Here is a 24153-nt window from a genome sequence, read left to right as displayed (position 1 = left end):
GTGTAGAAATTCCGGGTGTAGAAGTCCTAGGTCTAGAAATCTTGGGCGTAGAAGTCGTATGTGCAGAAGTCCTAAGTGTCGAGAAATTCTAGGCCAAAAAATTCTGGGTCTAGAAGTCCTAAGTCTAGAAATTCTGGGTGTAGAAGTCCTAAATCTAGAAATCTTGGGTGTAGAAGTCCTATGTGTGGAAGTCCTAAGTGTCGAGAAATTCTAGGCCAAAAGATTCTGGGTCTAGAAGTCCTAGGTCTAGAAATTCTGGGTGTAGAAGTCCTAAATCTAGAAATCTTGGGTGTAGAAGTCCTATGTGTAGAAATTCTAAGCATCGAGAAATTCTAGGTCAAAAAATTCTGGATCTAGAAGTCCTAGGTCTAGAAATTTTGGGTGTAGAAGTCCTAAATCTAGAAATCTTGGGTGTAGAAGTCCTATGTGCAGAAGTCCTAAGTGTCGAGAAATTCTAGGCCAAAAGATTCTGGATCTAGAAGTCCTAGGTCTAGAAATTCTGGGTGTAGAAGTCCTAAATCTAGAAATCTTGGGTGTAGAAGTCGTATGTGCAGAAGTCCTAAGTGTCGAGAAATTCTAGGCCAAAAGATTCTGGGTCTAGAAGTCCTAGGTCTGGAAATTTTGGGTGTAGAAGTCCTAAATCTAGAAATCTTGGGTGTAGAAGTCCTATGTGTAGAAGTTCTAAGCGTCGAGAAATTCTAGGTCAAAAAATTCTGGATCTAGAAGTCCTAGGTCTAGAAATTCTGGGTGTAGAAGTCCTAAATCTAGAAATCTTGGGTGTAGAAGTCCTATGTGTAGAAATTCTAAGCGTCGAGAAATTCTAGGTCAAAAAATTCTGGATCTAGAAGTCCTGGGAGCAGAAGTCCTAGATCTAAAAGAAGAACCTGGTTCGAGAAGTCCCAAGTGCAGAAATTGTAGACCTATAAATTCTAGATGTGAACACCTTTTTTAGGTCCAGAGCTCCTATGATCGAATGGGTAGGAGCTTTCGTCCCCGTTATTAGTCTCTAGGATGTCCGGAGATAGTCCGGACGGCCGACAGGAGGAACCGGCTGATTCTGTCAATATTAATCCCGCTCGTCCGATCCCGGACGATCAGAAATCTTTCCGTCCCCGGTTAATACCTCGGACTCGGTTGATCCGTTGCTTCGACGGCCAGATTAAAGCTGCGTTCCGATCCGAACAGGCATCGGTGAAGCCCACGGACCTGCCACGGTTGAGGCGGAAATTAGCCGAGACAGAGGGCGTTCCGTGTTTCTTCCCGTCGTTGCCGGGGCCAACATTCGTTCGGAATGCTTCGATTCGCCGGGAGCCGGAGCCGAGTGCAAACGTGATTTGAATATTTCAAGCACCGATGCCAGCTGGGGGTGGGACAGTTTTCAGCGTGGCTGACATGCCATGAATTATTTCCCCGGTCCTTCCTGCTGCCTTCTCTGTGTATATTTTTTTTCGTTTTTTCTTTCCACCCTTCTCCTCTCCCTTTTCATCTTCGTCCGACGCGTGATATTCCCGAGGACATGACTCCCGCGTTGACGGAACAGCAAAGTACAGGTGTCCAGTTTCATTGGAACACGACGACGTATTTGTTCTACTTCTCTCTGCTGCTCTACAGGATAATTCTAGGTTCACACACGTTCTCCAGTCTTCTATACATTCCGAATGTTTTCAAAAAAAAAAACTGTTGAACTTGTTAACAGGTAGAGACGACAAGTGTGCCGCAGAACTCCACTTTGTAGTTTCTAGAAGTTTTCGAAAACAGTGGAGTGCAGGTTGACGCAACTCTCGTGTCTGCGTAACTGCACGTGCAGGTGTCCAATTCGGTTCAAACTGCACATCGGTGTATTCGTTTTACTTGGCATTGTTACACGACAGTGTAATTCGAATTTGAAACCTGTTCCGCGGTCTTCTGAGTACCGGATACGCACTGGTCATTCAATACGGCTCTATTTTACGTTGATTCAATGATCTCCTCGTGAATCCTCTGTGTGAAATCTATCGCAGGACATCGTGTATATTCGCTTGATTTAAATTTCACTGGATTCTCGTTTCAGTGACTAGTTACTTCTCCACAGTGGTTTTTTATTTTGCTATTAGCTACTCATTGACATTTAAACAATCCACCAGCTTTTCCAACCCATTATCCTCTAACCTAACCCTCCCTCATCCAAGCGATCAGACCCCTTTCGCCCTGAACAGCCAACCAGAGCACACAGCGTCTAACATCAACTATGCACTCTTTATCCAAGAGCCACACTCAGTCCCGGCTGCTCCAATCTCAGCCCGCTAATTACCTCATCCAATTTAACAACGATCTTTACCCAATCACCGCGGAACCGAACCCCCAACCACCCAGCCGCTGGCCCTCCTTCCCCTAATTACCTATTCTCATTTCGAGGAGCCGCTCGGCTGCGAATCCGGCGTTGAACCATCAGAATTCATTCAGCGTTTCCTCTCGCAAACGGCTCCATCCGGGCGTCGGGATCATCCGGAAGAAACGTGTGCCCTCTTCAAACATCCCTCGCTCCATAAAGGGGCGAGGACTTCGTCACGAAAAAACGCGGGGAGGGTTGAATATTGAATACGTTCGTCAAACCGGGTAGCCTAACTTCCGGGGAAGGCCTCGCCGGAAACAAATGCCAGATATCTCGGCGGAAAATGGGGGTGCCACGAAACTATCTGACGGCGAAAAATGTATAAAAAAAAGCTTTTCAAAGAATTTGACGCATACAACAACGACAACGACAGACAACGTCGACCCGGCAAGCTAATATAAGCGTGGTAAAAAACGTAACCCACAAATTGGAGTTTGAAACTTTCGTCTAGGCCTATAATAGTAGGTCGAGTCGTAAATAACTTCCGATACAGCTAGGTAGAATCTATTGTAAAAACGAAAGTTATTTATTTTTCAGCCCAACTTTGAGGGCTATTTGCACACCCTTAACATGAACGTCGGCAGCTATAAACAAATACGTGTCAAATATTTTAATCAGTTCTATGTCGCGTACCGAAGTTTCATTAAAATCGGTTACGTTTGGGTAACCTCCCCTGCCGGTCGATTAGCCCTTTGCAACTTCTTTGTCTTCAATAATTTCGCTGAGGAGAACGGAAAATTTGTATCTATTGTATCTAAGATACAATATAAAAAAAAAAGACATAACATTCATATTTAGCAGATTACATTTCAAGTGTTCGCCACAAATCTGACTCGTTCTAATAATACCATTATAATCAACAGCACATAAATCTTGATGCAAAATAAACATTGTGTACCTGAATTGCAACAAACTAGAGTGATATAGACATTTATTATTATTATTATTATTATATACGGACCGAGGTCCTTTTATACAAATGTGTACAGTTTTGACAGTATAACTGATTTAACAAAAAGAAGATACGACAAAAAATCTTGACATAAAATCTTAACCTAAATCTTAACTAAAATTTACATAAAAATGGACCGTGCGAAACTAAACAAATACAGGTACGATTAACATATAGTATTGCGCAATTTTGTTTTGAATGCCTGTAACGTGCCATTAAAAAAATCGATATTGTTATGTTAATATGTTCGATTGTTAATAGGTCTCTCTTAATATGTTCGATAAGTTGAACAAAATATAAAAAAGTATTTTTAAATTCTCTTCTACTTCGACTGATTTTTGTCATAAATGCATAAAATCCGGCAGTAATGATGAACTTGTCAAAAATTCCATATAGTACATAAAGAAGAAGCAAAGCTACAGATTTTTGATCGGCGTCAGATCGTTTGGTCTCACTGTGTCCGCCGGATGCCGCGGGTATTGGCACATACGTAACCCCCTTTCGGTCTCGTTTCCGGAAATCGCTGATCTTTGGCCGAATGTACCCCTTCCCTTCGCCCCATCCCCCAATTCTCTCTCGCAGACTTCTTACGTGGAATAGTTTCGCCGTGCTCTCCCCGTCGCGATAGCTCTCGGAAATTTACTACCCCCGTCGTACGTGCAGTAACTTAAGGGTTAGGACGACCAGGCTTGCACGGAACACACTTACTGGCCCCGACGATTTCGAGTCACCGCGATTCGCAGAGTCACTCCGTTCCCTCCGACTCTTCTGGCTCACGATTCTCATGGATACGTTGCCTCGCCTTTGACGACCGGTTTGATATCCATCGCGAGATGGGAACCGTGACTCCCAACGAATCTGGCAACGGGATGAGGACTCCTGTGCGCCAGGTGAATGTTGATCGAGTGTTCGATTGTTCGAGGAGGTTGTTGGAATATACGCGTGTACAGTGATGGCTTGATTGTATGCAAAAAAATCCGCACCGAGATGTCACTCATACCACGATGCTTCTTGACCTCTTGCCGCTGGTGTTCACCGCGGATAAATTGGTATAACTTTTTAATCTTCAGTTAATTTTATCCCAACAAAAACATTCCGTAAACAGGAGCCAAGTTCTTATGGCCGTAAAAAGTTGTGAGATCAAACGAAATACGGCCAAGTTCGTTAGCTTAGAAATACCTCTTGCAATACTGAAAAAAAGCGTTTCTAAAAATTAGTTAAAATAACGCTATTTAATTTTTAAAGAGTCACATCGAGGGCTAAATTATTCAAACTTGGCCGTTACTTTTTAAACTAATGGCCCTAAAACGTGTTAGGTAGCGGCCAAGTTTGAATAATTTAGCCCTCCATGTGACTCTTTAAAAATTAAATAGCGTTCTTTTTAACTAATTTTTACAAACGGTTTTTTCAGTATTGCAAGAAGTATTTCTAAGCTACCGAACTTGGCCGTATTTTGTTTGATCTCACAACTTTTTACGGCCATAAGAACTTGGCTCCTGTTTACGGAATGTTTTTGTTGGGATTTCATCAATTTTTGTTGAAATTTCATCAATTATCAAGTAGGCATCAAAGATTAACACTCTGCCGGCGAATTAGAACCCAACTTTACCTAGATTTTTTTGTTATAATTTTAGTGTCATTTTCTAGCTTATTGTAATCTACCAGTTTGAGCTTCTTGCCACTACCTCGAATGGCGCTATACGAACGTTTGAAGAGAGCAGATGATTCTTTCCGGAATTTACACGGTTCCTTATGGGAAAAGCGGCATATTTCATTTTATCCATACATAACCTATTTCGTTTTTTTTTTTTAATACAACCCCTTTAAGGTGTAAAATTTCAAACGTTGATAATTATTCCTTTGAGTGTTTGTTATGGTGGACCTATGTACCAAATATCAAGCTTGTAGGTCAATGGGAAGTACCCAAAAGGTTTTGATGATCTGTCAGTCAGTCCGTCAGTCAGTCAGTGACAAATTTAGTGATTTTTGAGGTCCTATATCTCGGAACCTACTAATGTTGGAAGATTAATGTTTTGTCAATATTGAGACACGATAGCATTTAACAAGTGTACGAAATTACATCTCTTCATCTGCCTCCAGTGTCGAGTTATAAGCCTCTAAAAAACGGCTAAATTGTTTCGTGTAAAAGGAGGTAGTGCAAGAACTTGGCTGGTGCACTACCGTGCACATAGATATAAAATTCTTACTGGCGTATTCCTCGTTCTTTTCTGCTTAAAATGGTACCCAACACGATACCATTCGGATCGTGTTTGCCCGTTTAATCCACGATGTAGTGGAACCTCTGCTATCCGAATTGATCAGGAGCCACGTCTTTCTAATTGGTTCGCAAGAGCGGCAGTATATTAAGGGGGTATTCGCCTAAAAATCGGCAGATTGGCCCGTGCGTTGCCGTGGACTATCGGTCCGTGATAAATCCTGAGAAGTTTAAAGGATGCCGTAATGGATTCCAGCTATATATCTCCCCGAGACAGCGGTTGTTCGCCGGAGCCACGACCGATTTCCCCGGGCCGGATATTTCGAGCGATCGAAAAATTTTTGCGAATCTCCCCCCCGGCGTTCGCTCGATCGATCGATTCCCCGCGATTATCTTGCCGCTCCGGAGTTTACGAGCCGGAGAATTGAAGGGTTCTTTTTCCGAGAGACGCGGACGGTATTGCAGGAAATTGAGGGGACAGCGCGGGGATGATGTTTGGAGAACGACAGAATTTTCTGGAGAATGTGCGACACGGTGCTGCTACGAAAATTATTCTTAAACCTCTGTAAAAACGTTTTTCAATTTTATTTTTACATAAAATGTACATTTCTCGAGGTTCAGTTGGAGCACCGTTTGCGTGTCAGACGCACGAAATTTTGTTAGGGTAGTCAAGTATTCGTCCCTTGAGAGATAAACACAAATTTGATGATAACGCTTGAATTATTTATTGGATCGTCCTGTACCTCTTGATCCCTTGAGAAATAAACAAAAATTTGATAAAATAACCGGGTTGTTTATCGCTCGATCTATATACCGTAGTATACCAAAGGGACATTTAGAAATTCCTTCTCGTGGATCTATCTCGGAAACAGGTATTCGTAAGGAAAATAATTTCTCAATCTTTAGTGCTTCCAAGAGTACAATTATAAAACGGAATCGACTCAAGTTTCGTCGGTGAAATTACGTTTAAATCAAGAAGTTCCGCTAAAAGTTCCGGACTTTTCATGCTGTCCTGGTTAAGTCGAGTAGAAAGTTATATTAAACGCTAATTTCTCTCTTTGTCCAATCCTCGCTTTATTATTGGCGACGTAAAAATGTTCCGTAGGAATTACACCCACTCGACTATCTTACTTTTAATCGTTTAATCAACGTGAACACAGCGAAATGTAATTTTACTTTCGCGGAATACGTCTTCGCGTATAATAGTTTTCTGTCTTGCGAAAAGTCATCGCGGAATACGTTCAACCTTTCCGACGAAGGTTAATTATAAAGAATTAACTGCAATGGGGAAGGAGATGTCGAGAGGAAAGGTCAATTATTACGGCACGAGCAGGAAGGGAGACGTTCTAGGTTAGCTACAATGTTATAAAAACCTTCGAGAGAAAACTTGTATCTGTCTTTTTAGCTTCACACACCTTCTCACATTATCATCGCTTCAAACTTTAACCCCTTGCCTTATTTGAACGAGTCAGACTCGCGATGAAGATTTGAACAAAGACTAACAAATACGACTGTCAGGTCTTTTTTTTCAAATGAATAAAATTTGATTCGTTTCTAATCAATACTTAAGCATTAAAATAAATGTAGCCGTACAAAAAATATAAATCTTCTTTTCTCTTCTACGACATTTTTAGGGATAAAGACGTTTTAATCACTGTAATTGTGAAGAAAATGATACAGCAAGGGGTTAAACCGGGCATTCTCATCGCAGCTCCCTATTTCCGCTCATTATTATTGAATCTCTAATAGCAACGACCACGACGCTCGGTTTCCCAGAAACTGTGAGCTATGTGTCGCGAGTGACAGGTCAGGTTCGCTTTTTCCGTTCTTCCTGGTCCGCGGGGGGTGCGCCCGGTGGATAAAGAATCCCCGCGGACGGGTTAAAGTATGGCGTATAGTACAAAGAGCCGGGGCAGCTCAGCACTTTCAAAAGAAATATCGTCCGTGAGATAGGAAGGGCCGAGCGTAGAGAGCGAGAGAGAGAGAAAACTCAGCGAAGGAGAAACATCGATAAAAGGGAGATAGGGAACGCGTGTACCAGTGGCCGGATGCGAATAAAAGAATGACTGAATATCGATTCGGGTGCGCGCATCCACGCCTAACCCGTTTTAAGTCTTTTCGCTTGCGCCCTTCGCAAAACCCCTCTGTTCCCACTCTGTCGCTGGCTCTGCTATACTCGCACCAGGCGCAATTCCGTTGCTCGTTTATCCTCTGCGGACAGTTTAATCGATTCCCCATGGTTTTAATCGGTGCCCCGTTGTTTATTCCCGCCGACGACCCGGCGATTTCTACTTCGGAGCGGCTGACGAGCCGTGAAGCAACCATTTCCTTCATCTTCGAAACGATTCTGCATTTTTTGGGCTTCGTGTCCAGCCTTCAGTAATCAATTGGTGATGGTTTTGTTCCGATTCTGACTGGAACAGATTTTTATTCATGGTTCAAGTGGATTAACGTTCCTGATATATCACATGATTGCATAAGTTAAATTTTAAAGGATACAGCTTCATTAATTAATTATATAGTCACCATTCTTTTCTACAATTGGAAAAGATTAATGTTTGTGATTGAACGATGCTTGAAAATACTCTCGAAAGTGTGACGAAACACTCTCAGGATCGCTCGGCTTGAAACGTGATCGAATATTTACGGACACCCGCAGAGTCCCTTACATAAATTGAACAAGTAGAATTTCGTTCTTTCTCCGCGCTTAAATAATTAATAGCACTAGTGGAACACGAATGGTATTCCAGAGAGAGAGAGAGAGAGCGGGCCATCTTGAAATGCAGGATTTCACATCGGTTTGCGAAAGGGGTTGGAACGGATCGGAGGATCTCGTGAACGCGGGAACCGGAAAGTTTTTTTATTAAATCAGTGCGCGAGAGGTGCAAAGCGAAGCTGGTAGGTTCACTTCGAACAGAAAATTTTATTAAAATTCACGGAGTGATTGTTGAATCGTAATGCGCGGGCAGATGGACCGACACGGCCCGATCTGCATGCACTTTCAGGCGTCGCGCCGCTACCGACGCCGTTGCGAAATAGTCAAAGAAAAAGTGGAACGGCTCATAGACTGTGAAAAAAGGAATCTAATGTAAATTTATTATGCACAGACAGGATCGCTGGAGAGATGGAGAGACACTGGAGAAATGATCTCCGGCGCCATTGTGCTTAACTTTTTAAAAGATTGCGCCAGTCGTTTCGTACCGTCGATATTTTTCCAGTGAAGGGTAGACGTAATTTTTAAACGCTGTTTTTTTCAAATTTACGTGATTCTGTATAATTCAGGGAAAATATGTTATTCTACTCCGTGAAAGGTTCGCAGAATCCCATTAAACTTTTCAACACATTTTAGTGCGCCGATTTTTTTTAGATGCGCCAAGTGTTGGTTTAGAGAGCTTAATAATTTACACAGAGATGCAAATCGGAGGAAACTTGTTTACTCTGTTGGAGGTTCTAGCTCGCGTCTTCAAAGTCAATAAAAATCCCATTAAAAAAGTTTTAAAAAGTTAAGATATTTTAATGGAATCCCACGTTTTTAGAAGATGAGGGTAATTATAAATGCGTCGAGTGGTGGTTTAGAAAGCGGCGACCTAAAATCTCGCGGTGAAAGATTATTTAAAGGGAAGAAATGTTGCGTGCAACTCGAGCAAAGTTTCCCAAAGGAGAATAAAATTTCGCATAAAAATCTTCGGCGTACTCCGCGATTCGATTCAATGGATCTCGCGAGCTTCCCCGACTCCGCAGTCTTTTCCGCGGAAGGAGGAACGCGATCAAAGTGAAAAAAGTGTTTAGATCGCGGGGATACCGGCCGATGATCCTGTTCGAGCGTATCTGTGATCGGGGGGTTTCGGGTTCCAGAATCAGACGATCGTTCCGTGGGAAATGGGTCGGAATAAGGGCCGCGCGGTACGAGGAGGCAGCGACAAAGTATACGACTGTTTGATCAGCAATACGTAAGAGTTTCGAGCTAAGCGAAATCGTTCGTTTCCCGGGTTCATCGGTTTCCTGGCTCTCGGCCGACGCGCAACAAAAATCCCATAAAAGCCTCTCGGTGTGCGCGATCGTCGATATCCCGATCGACGCTGTTCGGCCGACACCGAACGATAAATCGTTTGTGTTTCCATGGGCCGATTGTTTTCCGCGGAAAAGCCCCGTTGCATCTTATTTACGGGCGTGCACAGCGGCCTAATTTATTAGGGAACTTTGCCGCAGCCCCCACTCTCGCGTCCTCGTCCATTATGATCCTCCAACGGAAAAGTTTCGCGGACCGCTACTAATTTATACAGCCGGTTACCTCTACGCGTTTCCGGTTTGTTTAACACGCATTACTTCGCGCAACGAGATTTACAGCTCCTTCGCCGAGCTCAATCTTCCCCGGCAGGTGTTTAAACTCCGCTCCTCGATGTTAGAAGCTCCCATTAACATCGATCGAAGAGATTCGTGCAACGTGACAGTTTTAAGGACGAATCTGGCGAAGATTAAAATCGATGATTTTGGTCCTACTTTGCTGTTCACACAGAGCTGGGGAAAACAGTATTTTAAATAGTAAATAGTAAATAATCCCATTTATTTTTTACAGTATCTGTACAACTTTGAAAATAAAATATTTTATTTGATGCAGTAATTTTTGAAAATAGTATTTTATTTTAAGAATATTGAAAATATTTGGACTTTGTCTTTATTTTAAATTTCAATTTTAAATATTATTGCTCAAAATAATGGTTCGCATTCAATATATATTGCGAGCCTTTGAAACTTCATTTACTATCGAGTTTAAAATCTCGATTTCGTGATTTATTCGATTTTTCTGAACACGCAAGCGACTATACATATAATTGCTACTGTTAGCCATCCAAAATGGAAATTACGATGGATTCCGAAAGACTTCCAAATATTTTTTTCGCCAAATAATGCCCACCCCTGGCTGCTCATTGTAATAAATTGGAAATAAATTTTCGATCTCTTGGATCATGCTCGCGTGTATGCTGCGGATTTCTGTGGAAAATGAAAATTAAGATCGGCCTAGAAATTACAGACGAAGAAGATCCGTTCCAGAAGAAAATTCTACGGAGAAAAGCCTCTTCGTTCAAAAACTGGCTGCGTCTCAGCATTTTCAATGTGAGCTGCCAAGTGAAAAAATAGAGTGAACCTATCCGGTGATCCACTGCACGTCCGAGCCGACGTTTAAGAGATTCTCCGACGCATTTTTCTCGGGGATCTGTGAATGCAAACTGACCGAGGCGGCGGGGCGGTAAAAGGGCGGCGCGATCAATTTTTCTTAAAGGCGGACGCGTCTCGCAAGGCAAGATTGGGGACTTATTTCTACGCCATTTCGTTGGGAGCTCTTCTCTCCTCCGCGTTTCAATTTGGAAAAGGGCCGTCGACCTCTTCGAGGGAATGTATTAGAGCGACGGCGACGACAGAAGCGCGACAGGGCGGTTTTCGTAGGATTAACAAGCCGTTTCCGCGCGTTTCCCCAGATAAACGGGATACGGACAGGAATGCGGGGACAATGCACCGAAAACAACAACCCCGTTGGCTGGTAGCAAGCGCGCAGCCTTGACACGGCGAAAGGTTGCGAATTTATCTGCTTGCTAGCCGTTTTCGGGATCTAATTGCGCCCCGGACCGCCGCGAGGATCCTCGTGAAATTTCTCTGTTGTTACCCGTTTAAACTGGCGGCGAGAGAGGATACTGCGAAAACTTTAAATAACTCAATACATTACTTTCAGCTTGAGAAATCTTGCTGCGGGCCCGTCTCTCTCGCAGAGGAAACTTCTCGTTCCTTCTATTTATCAACCGCTTTATAATCCACCGTTTTCTAGGCCAGATATAGTTGCTACCTGTGATGCAATTAATTAGATTTTTTTATTATGAATTTACCGGCAAGGGATTAACCCTGATAAGCACAGTTCTTTATTTAGTAGAACGGTTTAGCGGGCCAATAAGCTCACCAGGTTCGTTAATTAATCCTGGATAACTAACCTCGCCGGAAAAATGACGAACACATATATAAATCGGCAGCAGCTATCGGAAGCCGCTTATCACGCGGATTACACGTGTTCCATACATATATGTATGTGTTTGAACTGATAAATTTAATGCCAAATATGACTTTCCAATTTCGTTTATCCGGCGCCGTCATGTGTCGGAAATATTTTTGTTGTCGGCGAGATTCGATGCTGGTGATTTTCATCCGCGTCGTTATTTTTACGGATCGCTGGAAATCATGTTACCCACAATGATCCGTGTTATCATGTAACACTGTATCACTTTTGGATTAAGAACGTTTGTTAAGTTTATCGCGATTAATCTTCGATTCGTAGAGGACAGTGTCCGCGATTCTGTAATGCATTTCCACGGAGAGCTCGAATATAATATTTTAATGCATTTCGTATCGATCCGCGGATTACTTCCGGTTGGTCGAAGGGCACGGCGCGCGATTGCTCCATTCGCTAATAAAAGTGCACGCAAGAGGCGGAGAGAGTATTATTTTTAATTAACCGTCTCCATCGGCGATGGGCATCGTTTCCATAGCTTCCTTAATCCGCGCCAGGCGGCGCTATCGGAAATCCGGTCCGGTATAATGTTATTATCGACGCTTTTATAATTAGAGTTCACCGGGTTTAATTCCATTCCTGGTCAGACGTACCCTCCTCCCCTCGATCCTCCTTCAATCTCTATTCCAGGCTAGAGCGCGATTTTTCTCGTTTCACCACTTCTCTAAATTTAGTTACTAATGTAGACCGAGGATCTTTATGCAAAATAAAAATAGTCTGCATTATTTCTTCCCTTGATAATTTTAATAAAGAAATCATATATTGACATCATCAATTTTTTTAATTTTTCAACAATTTTGGTATTTCATCTTCTCGATTTTGCTATAAATGCGTGAAGATCCGCAGTCTACTAATGTATAGGTAATTATTTGCAGAAAATGAAATTGCACGATACAACTAATAAATTTAAACAGAAATTAACCAATTCTCCATTATCGGCACTTATTAAAACGTTTAGAAAATTATTCTTCGTCGCTAGAACTACCGTTTTACTTATCTCCGCCGATAACTCTATCAATCCGATCGGCACTGCACACTTTTCCCTGTCGAAAAGTTAATTAACACGACGCCACGGACGCGTAAACACGTCCGGCGCACTCTGACACTGCGCTCGATGAATTGTTCGATTTCACGATTCCGCTTTTTCGAACTGTCGGTGCACTTTCGAAATTGTTAGGTTCCCGTAAAACGCCCGATCTATTCCTCGATTCTATCGGAAGAGAAATTTGCGTTTCTCTGCAATGATCAACTCCGAATTGTAAAAACCAATTTTTTCATTATTTTCTCGTATTCACGTGTGAAAGGGACGCCTTTTACATCGTGCGCAATGTACAAGATCAATGCGTCTCGAATAGAATGGTACGTCATGGGAGTAATTGCATACGAGCAGCACAGGAAAATTTAATTAAGTAAATAAAGAACAAGAATCCTTTGTCGATTTCAATTTCCGAGTGGCGGGAGCAAACATGCATCGGAAAGTAGTACAGAGGCAAATAATAAGACGAAGAGTCGATTGATCAAAGAGAGAACCAGAAAATAAGATACTCAAATTAAATTGAAAATAAATAGTAATCTCTTTGAAAATATAAATCCACATCGGTTTAAAAATTTCATCAACAAGACAACGACGAGTCTTCGAAGGAAACCAGTTACCAGCAGCTCATTGAATGGCCAGGCAGAAGTCTGAGGACCTTTGTCCCAGGTCCACCGAACCAAACACTCGCCCAAATTCTCCTCTTCTCATCGTCGAAATGATCTGCTCTCGATATCGCGGCCGTTTCTTTTTCGGGTTAGCCTGGGATCGTAAGATCGCGATATCGAAAAGGATCGCGGGATTCTCTAAAAAGCTCGGGACAGGGTTGATCGTAACCCGGGATCCGGGGTCTCGAATTCTTGTCCCCGTTTCGGGAAGGGGTTTCTGGATAATCCGGGAGAGCCGAGGCTCGAATTCACTCGCAGGGATCGTTCGGCAGAGTCGCGAGAACGTTTGAAAGAGGATAGGCGGAAATTGGAAGCTCCTTCGGGGGTCTGCAAGACCGGCGACTTTCGACCTTCCACGAGAACAAGGTAAACCGGTTAAAAGCCGATGCACCGAGATGCAATATCCGCGGCAGAACTCGAGATCCCGACGAGAGCCTCTCTCGTCGAATCCAGAGCTGCTTGCTCCGACGCCATTCGAGACGCCACTGAAATTTATAGCATTGCCCTCTGCTTTACTTCCAGCAACCTTGCACTTCGATTAATAATAATTACTAGACGGCGGATCTTTATGCGTTTGGGGTTTATAAAAATTTTCAAGAAATTCTGGAGCATCAAATTCAACAGAAATTCGTACGATTTTTATTTATTTTCGACCTACAAATATCATTAATAAACTGGAAAATTTTCAAAAAATGGTAGAGTTGAAAAGTCGACAGAATTTGACACAATTTTTCTTTATTTTAGATCTACAGAGACTACTACCACTGAAAACAAGACTTTATTTTATTCCACTGTCTTGAAATTCGTCTGCAAAAATTGAAAATTGCATAAACATTCGCAGTCTAATAGTCGCTCATTGCTGTAAACTTTTATGGAAAAATATTTCTCGGTAAAAACACGTATACGACGGCGACTAATCCGAATTCTGTCCGCGTTTGTCGCTCTCCGGGATGCGGCGAGAAAAAAGGGAAACCAGGATGAAACCGAGGCGAGAGGGGGAAAACGAAACAGACGAGATTGTTCGGGGCAACCGGTCGTTCCCCGGAGCTTAAGCTTTTACCTAATCCAATGTTTCCCTTTAACGGGATACGTCCGATTGCATCGCTCGTAAGAGGATTGATCGTTTACAACGCGTGCGGCGAACTTCTCGGGATTCGCTCGACTGCTCTGCTTTAACCCGTTCGTCACCTATCCGCCATTTCCACACGCCAGTGGTGTCCCGGTTTTCCGAATTTTCACGGTTAGGTTTAATTAGGGCCAACGGGTTTCACTGGAACGCGGTGAATGTCGACATATCCTCATTAACGGGCTACGGATTTTTCGAACAAAAGCTTCCTGCTTCGATTCCGTGGAACGAAGTATTATATAGAAATGTGTTTCATCACTTGATCATTTTTATTACATCCAGTGTAACGTAATTATTAACTCGGAAATAGTTTCATGACAGATTCTATGATAATATCTTACCATTTTTTGCTGTATACGTTAACGTAACAAATTATGCTTCATTTATGACGTCACATTTTAGAGAAATACATTTCACAACACATAAAGAGAGACCAGTCATTTTATAGTATGCAAAAATGGTAAATGAGTGAATTTTCACCCTGAGGAACGTATTAGGGTTGTCAGGAGTGCAGGCTCATTTTTGTCATTGGAAATAGAACAATGTTGTTCCAGTTACCGATGCATGTCATAATTTGCTCGATCACGTAGAACTGCAACAAGAAATAGACCCGAATGCTGTATTCAATGGAATATAATTTTTAAGGACAGCAAATATTATTTTATATTCGAACTACAGTTCATGTGGTTTCATGAAGTACATTTTTAACGCTTAACAATACATTTCACAATTTGCTCGATCCAATAGAACTGCAACAGCATTAAATAGAAAACAACTGCATCTAGACTCGAATGTTCCACTAAATGAATCATTGTTTCTCCACCGATCAATATTTATGCTCAACTGGTAATGTAACATTCTGCTGGGTAGCATAGAATTCTGACGTAACCAAAGAGAAATTAATTATCTTGAAATATTGAGCAGCAGGTAACGGCATCAATTTCCAATCAAGAGGTTAATCAATTACCGATTAATGTGTACCGGTTAAACCCCATAGGAGCACTGATTGTTGTAGCGGTATAAGTATAACGATGGAAGAGCAGCCAGCTCGCGATAAAAAGAAGTGGAGTGAACAGTGACGGTGGCCAGGGGATAAAGAATCATTCATGAAATGCCCTGTAAAAAGGAAAGACGTATCACGAACGTCGGCTGTGGTTTTACGATACCATTCTATCTGCATATCGCGTACATAGGATCCCGTATCCCGAGAATTACGCGCAGTTTACGACGAGCGGTGCAATAGGCATCGCGCGAACGTAAAAACCTTGTTAAGTTGTCCAATTCCCACCTGCACGGCCTGCATACCCGGAAAATTAATAAACTACGCGCCGACGAGCCTCGCAAACGACAATCGCCCCCCTTTGATTTACTCATCTCCCTCCGAAGGGAAACTCCGACCGACTTGGATTATTTTTAAACCAATTACTACGTGGCAAAGAAATCTTTAGAAAAAATACCAGAAGAAATACTAAATTTTATTTTCCACACACAACGTTTTATATAGATCAGTTTCGTAGAATGAAATATTCGGAATCGCGTTGAAAATCAATACTAAAGTGCGTTGTTTTGTAGCTGGAAGAACCGCGTCATTAATTCAGGCATGCTGTTAATATTCTACAATAATTGCATAATTTCTGCTAAATTGCTGATGTGATGAAATTATACTGCATTACCAATGCATTACTCTTAAACTCGTATAAATAAATATTAGCGTGTTCATTGAATGATAAAGTACACAGTCAAGTACGATATTAAATAAATAATCGCACTCACTCAACGGAGGAATGTATTTCGAGCAGCATGATCTAATTACTGTGCACACCCGGTAAAAATTAGTCACATCAATCATTAAAGCGGACACTATGAACAACAGCATTTTCTGAAATGTCGTTATTTAATATCCACAACAGTCGTACGTAAATATAATAATAAATACTCGTGTATCGACGCGACTCGATCTCGTTGAAATCAAGTTGCAATATTCATATAGACAAAATACCCAGATGCATTTATCGGAAAAATTGAAAGAATTTCGGAGCAGACTATTTTTATTTTGCTTTATTTTTTGTTACTAAACGACCTACATTATGAAATAAAACTGGTACTTACTAATTTTTTCGGATATAGAGAACATACAAATCGAATCCGACGAGAATACCCTATATTACCATCTTGTTCAAGATAAGTAAGTGTCCGGTGATTTACGGATTTATGGACGGGAGAGTGTAGATCCGCAGTTTACCGATCATTATTATAAAGATCCAGTATCAACGTGTGTGTGTGTGCGTGACGCACCAATTTAGTCTCGTCGGCGGGAAAAATCATCACCGTTCGCGCTTAGAGCTCGGAGCTGAAATAAATTTGGTCGCGCAGGCGTTTTAAAGAGTACAGAATGAAGAAAAGAATGCACACAGAATTTCTCTCGGAAACGGAAGCGGTGTGCTTGAAAGCGGACGGGAGCTCGCAAACGAGAAAACGTCGGTTTTATTGCGCGTCTGAAATTTCGAAGACAGATCAATAAATTCTGCCACAACGTACACGCTGGCATTCAAGTGAAAAGCTATTTCCACCGGAAGTAATGCCCCGCGCAAACACTTTTTCTAGAAAGAGAGGAGAGGAACAGGTTTTTTTTTCAACCGACGCGACGGCGGCGTTTCGACGTCTTCGTCGCGTTCGATTCAATACGCTCGTCCCGCGTTCCTGTCTTTTTTCATTGAGACAAGCCCGGCACGCTGATTGTAGCCGACAAAACGAATATCAGATAAAAGTATTGTTTCATATAGCGCGGTATTGTTTGAACGACGACGTCCGCACAGGCGCAACGCAGCAAAAACAGAACGAGCCAAATTGTTCCGAACTTGAGGTGTATATGGAGCGACGCGGAACGCTTTTTCCACGGTTTTTCACGGTTTTGTCTCGCGAGACCTCGTTATAGGAGACATCCGGTAAGTGAACAATTATAAATCAGCTGGAACGTGTCTCTCAGTCTTCAACTGTGACGGAAATGCGGAGGACAGAAGGAACGTGAAGTGCGAGAAGCTAATAATATTTAGGGATCGAAACGATTCCAAAACCGATCGGAAAGGGTATCAAATTATTGCTCAAAATTTCAATCACCTACAGTATCTAAATAATATACCAAAAAAAATCGTGTAGATTCATCGCTACAAAAACAATTAAAAAATACTGGAGGCCCCAAACAATTTCAAAACCGATAAAACGTGGGTGTCAAATTATTGCCCAAAAATTCAATCCCATACAGTATCTAAATAATATACCAAAACAATCGTGTAGATTCATCGCTACAAAAACAATTAAAAAATACTGGAGGCCCCAAACAATTTCAAAACCGATAAAACGTGGGTGTCAAATTATTGCCCAAAATTTCAATCCCCTACAGTATCTAAATAATATACCAAAACAATCGTGTAGATTCATGGCTACAAAAACAATTAAAAAATACTGGAGGCCCGAAACAATTCCAAAACCGATAAAACGTGGGTGTCAAATTATTGCCCAAAATTTCAATCCCCTACAGTATCTAAATAATATACCAAAACAATCGTGTAGATTCATCGCTACAAAAACAATTAAAAAATACTGGAGGCCCCAAACAATTTCAAAACCGATGAAACATGGGTGTCAAATTATTTCTCGAAATTGCAATCTCCTGGAGTATCTAAACAATCCCGAAATAATCGTATAGATTTACTGCTGCAAAAATGAAAAACTAGAAAAATGGACGGGGAATCCGAACAATTCCACAACCGATCGGAGAGGGTGTCAAATTCCTTTCGAAATTACGCTCTTGCATACGCACCCGAAAGAATCCAATAACCGGCGCGACTGGGTAAACAAAACAACCCCCGAATAGACATCTCCCAATATTTCCAAAGCGTGTCTAACATGTGCTCGCGCAAAAATCGTAACAATAGCTTCATTCGGAAGCGCGTTGCTCCCGCGACGATCATAGTTTGAATTTTCCATTGAGGCGGGGTGGTATTGTGTCTATCAATAACCGGGCGGAATTCAGAAAACGTGGAAAACACGGTGCACTAAAAGGCCGAGCAGGATCGAAACGCAACGGGCAATCGTACGACGATTAATGTTCAAATTGAAAACGTTTCTCGAATGGCCAAGTGAAATCGGACTTTGCCCCCTCCCCCTCTCCACATTATCGGAAAAGATAGAAAGAAATGGAAAGAGTAGAAGAGAGGATGAATCGTTCGACCGTGTTGGTAAACAGAAAATCATCCGAGGTTTACACACTGGCACGAATCGCGCGTTCTCCGCTTGCGTTTTGCGGGGGTGGATGTCGATTCGTCGCGTGACAGCTCGTGCATCCGGCTGACGGGCATTCATCGGCGCCGCTGCGTTGGAAATTTTCAATCGGGAGCCGGTAGGGCATTGTGCGAGCCCTCGATCTTACGGGGCCGCATTATTCGGAGTTTTGACGAACTGTGGCGAGCGGATTAAAGCCCGCCTCGGGTCAAAAATGAAGGCGTGAACGCGATTGAATGGACTGGAAAATATTGGGAAACAATGGGAGACCCCCGGCCACCGTGCGATTTCGATTCGACCAAAGCCAGAAGAGAACAGAGAGGGCTGGGGGTGGGGGGACGCGCCGGAACCATTTAACCGGGCACCGTATCGTTTTTATCCGGGAAAACGATGGGGCGAAGGAAGAACGTAATGGCGATTGGTGTCGGTGGACTCCTCTCGATCGACCGATCCACCGGGTGGTTCACATCGTTCCGGATTTTGCTCGGATTTGCTTTATTTGCAACTAGGGTTGCCAGATCTTCTATATTTGATATGAGTCTTCTATATTTGAACTTGATCTCCTATATTATATTTGAATAAAAAATCATCTTTGTTTGAATAAAAAAATTTTAAATGTGCTGTGTACCACTTTTACTTGAACTTCTATATTTTGAGCCTATCTCATATATGTATACATAATTGCCGTTTTCACTACTTCTTCTACATTTGGATAAAACATTTCTGGCAACCCTATTTGCAACCGTTCTGGAACCATCTTAACCCTTAGCACTCGAATGATGACTCTGATACGATGAATATGAATGATTGATATGATGAATATGGCGATATCTAATCAATTACTAAACGAATTTCATGTTCTAGGCCGGATGAAATGTATAATTTTCGAGTTAAAAGATGTCACTCGATTTTCCAATCCGGATCACTGTGCGTCGTTCACCTTTGCTCGGGGACCTGAGCGTCTACCGCGCCGAAAAAACCGTCCGTGGAATAGAATATAATCCGCATGGGGAATTCGTGGAGTTATAGCAGACCATCCGGAAATGGAGGGAACGTGTCCGCTGTAATAGATGTCTGTTAACTTGAACGATTACCCCTTGTGCGTCGTCGACTTCGCGCGAGATGCGCCGAAGTAATCGAAAAACCGACTTTTCGATCTGTCAACTGTTTCACGTGTATTCTCTCGTTTACCTTACTTTGATAATTGGTTTCCCGACTTTCTGAAATGAATAAAAATTGTTGCATTATTTGTCCCCGCAGCGATTCATTAGACTGTCAACTTCACCTGGAAGGCACACATCAAACTTCTCAACTTCTTAACCAAAGGGTGGCTCAACCCCTATAAAAATGCTGCGAAATTATTTACCGTCCCGCGAAGCAAACTTGAAAGTAATCTGAAGGTATAAGGAACGTTAAATAATTTTTCCAGAATTTTCCTTCGAAAAACTAGCCATGCTAAAATGAACCAGCTTGCTCAAGAAATGCCTTCAAACGAGAACTTTCAAATGAAGTCGCTTCTGAATCGCTGAAGAAATTAAAAACTGATAATGTTGTCGACGAGACACGAAGCTGACACAAGTTCTTAATTTTCTCCTTTTTGGGGACGTTAGAAAAATATCTTCGCCCATCATTAACTCTTTTTCCGACCTAGAAATTTTATGGATATGAAAATTATGTAATACCTCATACAATACTTAAATGTTTAGTAATTGATTAGACGTACATATTTCATAATTAGACAGCGGATCTTTATGCAAAATAAAAAATGTTTGCGCGGATTGCAAGCCACAGGAACCACATAGAAATTTCTTTCTTCTTTTAATTGTCTTATTACGCTGAAATTAATACACCGATGCCCTTAAATCTTCTTAATTCGGCCACTGCTTTAAATTGTACGTGTTCATTTTTGTCATAAATGTATAAAATCCGCAGTCTATTAATAATATAAACAATATTTCTAATAATGGTACAGTCATTTCTAGTGGAGCCTCAGAGTCACCATTCGAGTGCAAAGGGTTAAGGGTGGATTAGTATCGTTGTCCCTTGATTTCCAGTCGCCGGATAAGAAATTCTGTGGTCGCTGCCTAACCGCGAAATCAGCGTTTTTCGCGGGAAAGTTTCACGCGGTTCCCGGTTTCTGGATTTCGACCACAGGTAGCTACGCGGAACACGGGTAGGCCATTTAGCTCGCTAAGTGGTTAGGTGTTGGCGGCGTGTCGAAAACGCGGTACACGCTATGGAGATTGCGGAGAATTGGTCGCGTCACTGTCCCCCGTTCACCAACCTTTGCCCGTCCATTTTTGGCGTGTTTTACAGGGTGGCGCTCACGAACATTACGGAGTTCCCGCTTGGAACTTATTAATAATAGCTCAGACTGCTCTAAGACACAAGTTTCTTAATCGGTAACGGAAGAGATTAAACTTATTAACAGGTACATTACGGTCTGATCCCACTAACAAACACCTTCGAGCCCGAAGTTACCAATTAGTAAGTTTCAACTCACAATTACATTAAACTTCGTTGAGTGCGGAACGCGGTATCGGTGGTACCCGATGTCCCGATTCGTTATAGCGACCAGACACTAACTCTTTTATTTTTCTTGAATAATTGCAAAAGTTCGTACCCAATTTACCTCGTGACCTGTTTCGAAAATAAACATGTAACTTCTACGAAAAAGGAAATCAGGTTGTAAAATGTTCGGAGACAATTGCAGAAAATAGTTCGCATGTTACTTTTAAAGACTGAATGTCTTAGTGAATTAAAAACATGCATCGGAATTTTTCCAGCAAACGTAATCGAATTATTAGATCTCCAAGCCACTGGCACGTTTATTCCACGACCGTGTTCCTGTTCCCGTCAGGAAAGGTTTTGCGGATGCACCCGGGATGCACGCGTCGCGCAGCTCTGCTCGGCCTAACGATGATCCGGTCGACACGGTGCAGCAGATGCAGTTCGCCGAGGCTCGAATCCGCGACCAACGCAACCGGCATACATAATTCCGCGATTGTTATTGCAGGAAATCGCTGTATTCAGAATGTGTCTCGCACGGAAACCCCGGGTGTCCCCGGGCACGCTGCACGCCGGAAGGTCGCTATTTATGCGAGCCGTTAACAGCGCTCGGCCATCTACATCTGCTACCTGATCCGCGAAACGCGGACAACGTTTCTCGCGGACCTTGTGACAGCTCGAGGAAATCCCGTCCGAAACGATCCTTTTTCGCGTTCGCCGCGCTCTTAGCAATTTGTCAACCCGAAATTATCACGACGACTTTGACAACGCATTTGCTGAAATATTGTGATAAGATATTTGTGAAATAATTATGAAAGTGGTCTAAGTCATATATTTCTCGTTTCGGTGCCACGGAGATACCTCTAAATTTCCACAAATTTCAAATATTCAGAATTTCTAGCGCCACGAAAAATCCCGTACGAAATAAATATTAAAAACGTTACTTGTGTCAAATATGCAGTATTTAGTATTTATCACCTTAAAGTGCTTTTCCACCAACAATGACATTTCTTAAGAACGATTACTTGTGTTCAACTTACAAAGAAAACAATTGACATCAGTAATAAAGATATAGCAGTATTTCTTCGACATCGTGGAAGCGAGATATCTCGTCCACGGTAGCGAAAGTGTTAAAAAATTTTTGGAACGTCTATAATACGAAGCAGAGGCGTGTATAAGGAAATCGAGCAGAACGGACGCCGATGACGTCGAGCGACAAAGAACCGAGGAACGCGAGCATGGTGAATCGCGCGTTTCCGGTATATGAAAGCCGGACGCCGCGCAGACGGGAGCTCGCCTGGAATCATCGACAGCGTGTCGCCGCGGGTGACTATTTAACTGATCCTCTTGATAGGATGTTTCCTTGCGAAATTATTAGCAGCGGATCGGTGCTGTTGCCCGTTCGGCGACCGGAAACGCGTGTTAAAACAACGCTGCCAGCCTCTCCCGTTCTCTTCCGGCAACGAAGTCGACCGTCCCCGACGACCATCGACTAATTAACGTTTTAATTAGGGGAGGCTGAAGCGTAACGCGACAGCTGAAAATATCAGCCACTTAGCCCCGCCCCTCCTCTCACGCCATTATAATCACTAATAAGTTGGAAACGCGACGTTTCTCCCCCACCTTTAATTATTTATCCGCTCGGAGCGCGAGCTCTCTTAGCCCTCTACGTTTGAAAGTGTTGCTCGCGTAATTTTCAGTATTTCGTGGTTCACAGAATATTTGCATAATTCTGCAAATAAATTGGTACTGAGTAAATGTGTAAAAAATCTGGAAAGAAGATCGTCCCATTTCTTAAAAGTAAAATGCGGAAAAGAAGCACTGAAAAGGGGACACTGTAGACGGGAACGACTTCTTAATTTTCGCAAGAGCAGCACGGCGAAAGTGGAACGTTGCCTCAGAGATCCGTGTTCGCCGAAGATGCAAGGCGACAGATAAGGATTGACGTTATCATTAAGATAACAGGAAGATTATTAAATCGCAGCTGCGTTCCGACGGCAGCGTTTCGTCTCGTTATAATTAAAAGACTGAGAGCCAGGACATCGTAATGACAGTTTCCTCGGCTCTCCTTAATATTTCCCGCTTCGATGACGATAACGAAGGCAGATAAGAATGAAGCGAACACGGGGGACGAGAACGGGCGGAAGGGGAGGCAGAGAAGAAAAAGGAAAATACCTTTTAAAAGAACTAGACAGTGCTCTTCTTACGGGGACAGGTTCATTACCGTTTGAATCGTCGTATCGATCGTGATAATTGAATGCGGCCAACCCCCTGGTCCGAGCTCTCTCTCTCTCTCTTTCTCTCTCTCTGTTTCTTTTCTTCACGAAAAAATACACCCCTTCGTACCGCGCGTTGCGTAATTAAATTCAAATTAACATGCAGAATTTTTCATTTGAAAGTTCTATTAAAGCAAAATATGCTTGCGCTCGCGAACGCACGCGAGAATTGCTCGCGAGGCAGCCTCGCATTCCTGCGCCGGCTATTTTCGTAGGATATTTCATTCATGAAAATTTTTCTTCGGCTGTGTTCTCGGAAGTGTCTCCATTAACTCTTCCATCGTGCTGGAATTATATAGGAAAAACAGTTCTTCTATTCGCCGACCATCCGCGCGCCATATTTTCCTTCATCGCGAGCTCTCCGCTATACGGCTGCTGTATTTTCATCCAGATCGTCCCGGTTGACTTTGTTTCATTTGTTCCGTACGATAAACAGATCCTCCATTCACAAACATATATCACAATATTTATTTCCTGCATCGATCAAGCGTCTCCATTAATTTCTTGTATGTGCTGCTGCACTTGTAAAACATTTATTCAAATATCGAGACAGTACTGTACTTTCAAAAAATATTCGACAATATTTATTTTGTGCACCGACAAAGCGTCTCCGTTAATTTCTTTATCGTGGCGCAGGAATTATTTGAAGGCTGCTGCACTTGTAAAAA

The 24153-nt window shown here is 42.5% G+C and overlaps 1 protein-coding gene and 1 long non-coding RNA gene across 8 annotated transcripts in view; both read left to right on the top strand.

Annotated features, from left to right (window-relative positions):
- LOC143215948 (uncharacterized) overlaps positions 1–13064 on the top strand; it is a 40217-nt gene extending 27153 nt beyond the window's left edge. The window contains exon 2 of the long non-coding RNA XR_013010490.1: positions 93–13064. This is a non-coding gene — a long non-coding RNA (uncharacterized LOC143215948). The remainder of the gene's footprint in view (positions 1–92) is intronic.
- Positions 1–24153, top strand: part of LOC143215946 (uncharacterized) — a 131759-nt gene that overhangs the window by 92892 nt on the left and 14714 nt on the right. The gene's annotated exons all lie outside the window — the stretch shown is intronic.

This window comes from Lasioglossum baleicum, chromosome 14 (genome assembly GCF_051020765.1).
Source record: "Lasioglossum baleicum chromosome 14, iyLasBale1, whole genome shotgun sequence".
Taxonomy (NCBI): Eukaryota; Metazoa; Arthropoda; class Insecta; order Hymenoptera; family Halictidae; genus Lasioglossum; species Lasioglossum baleicum.
This window is presented reverse-complemented; position numbering and strand designations above follow the sequence as displayed.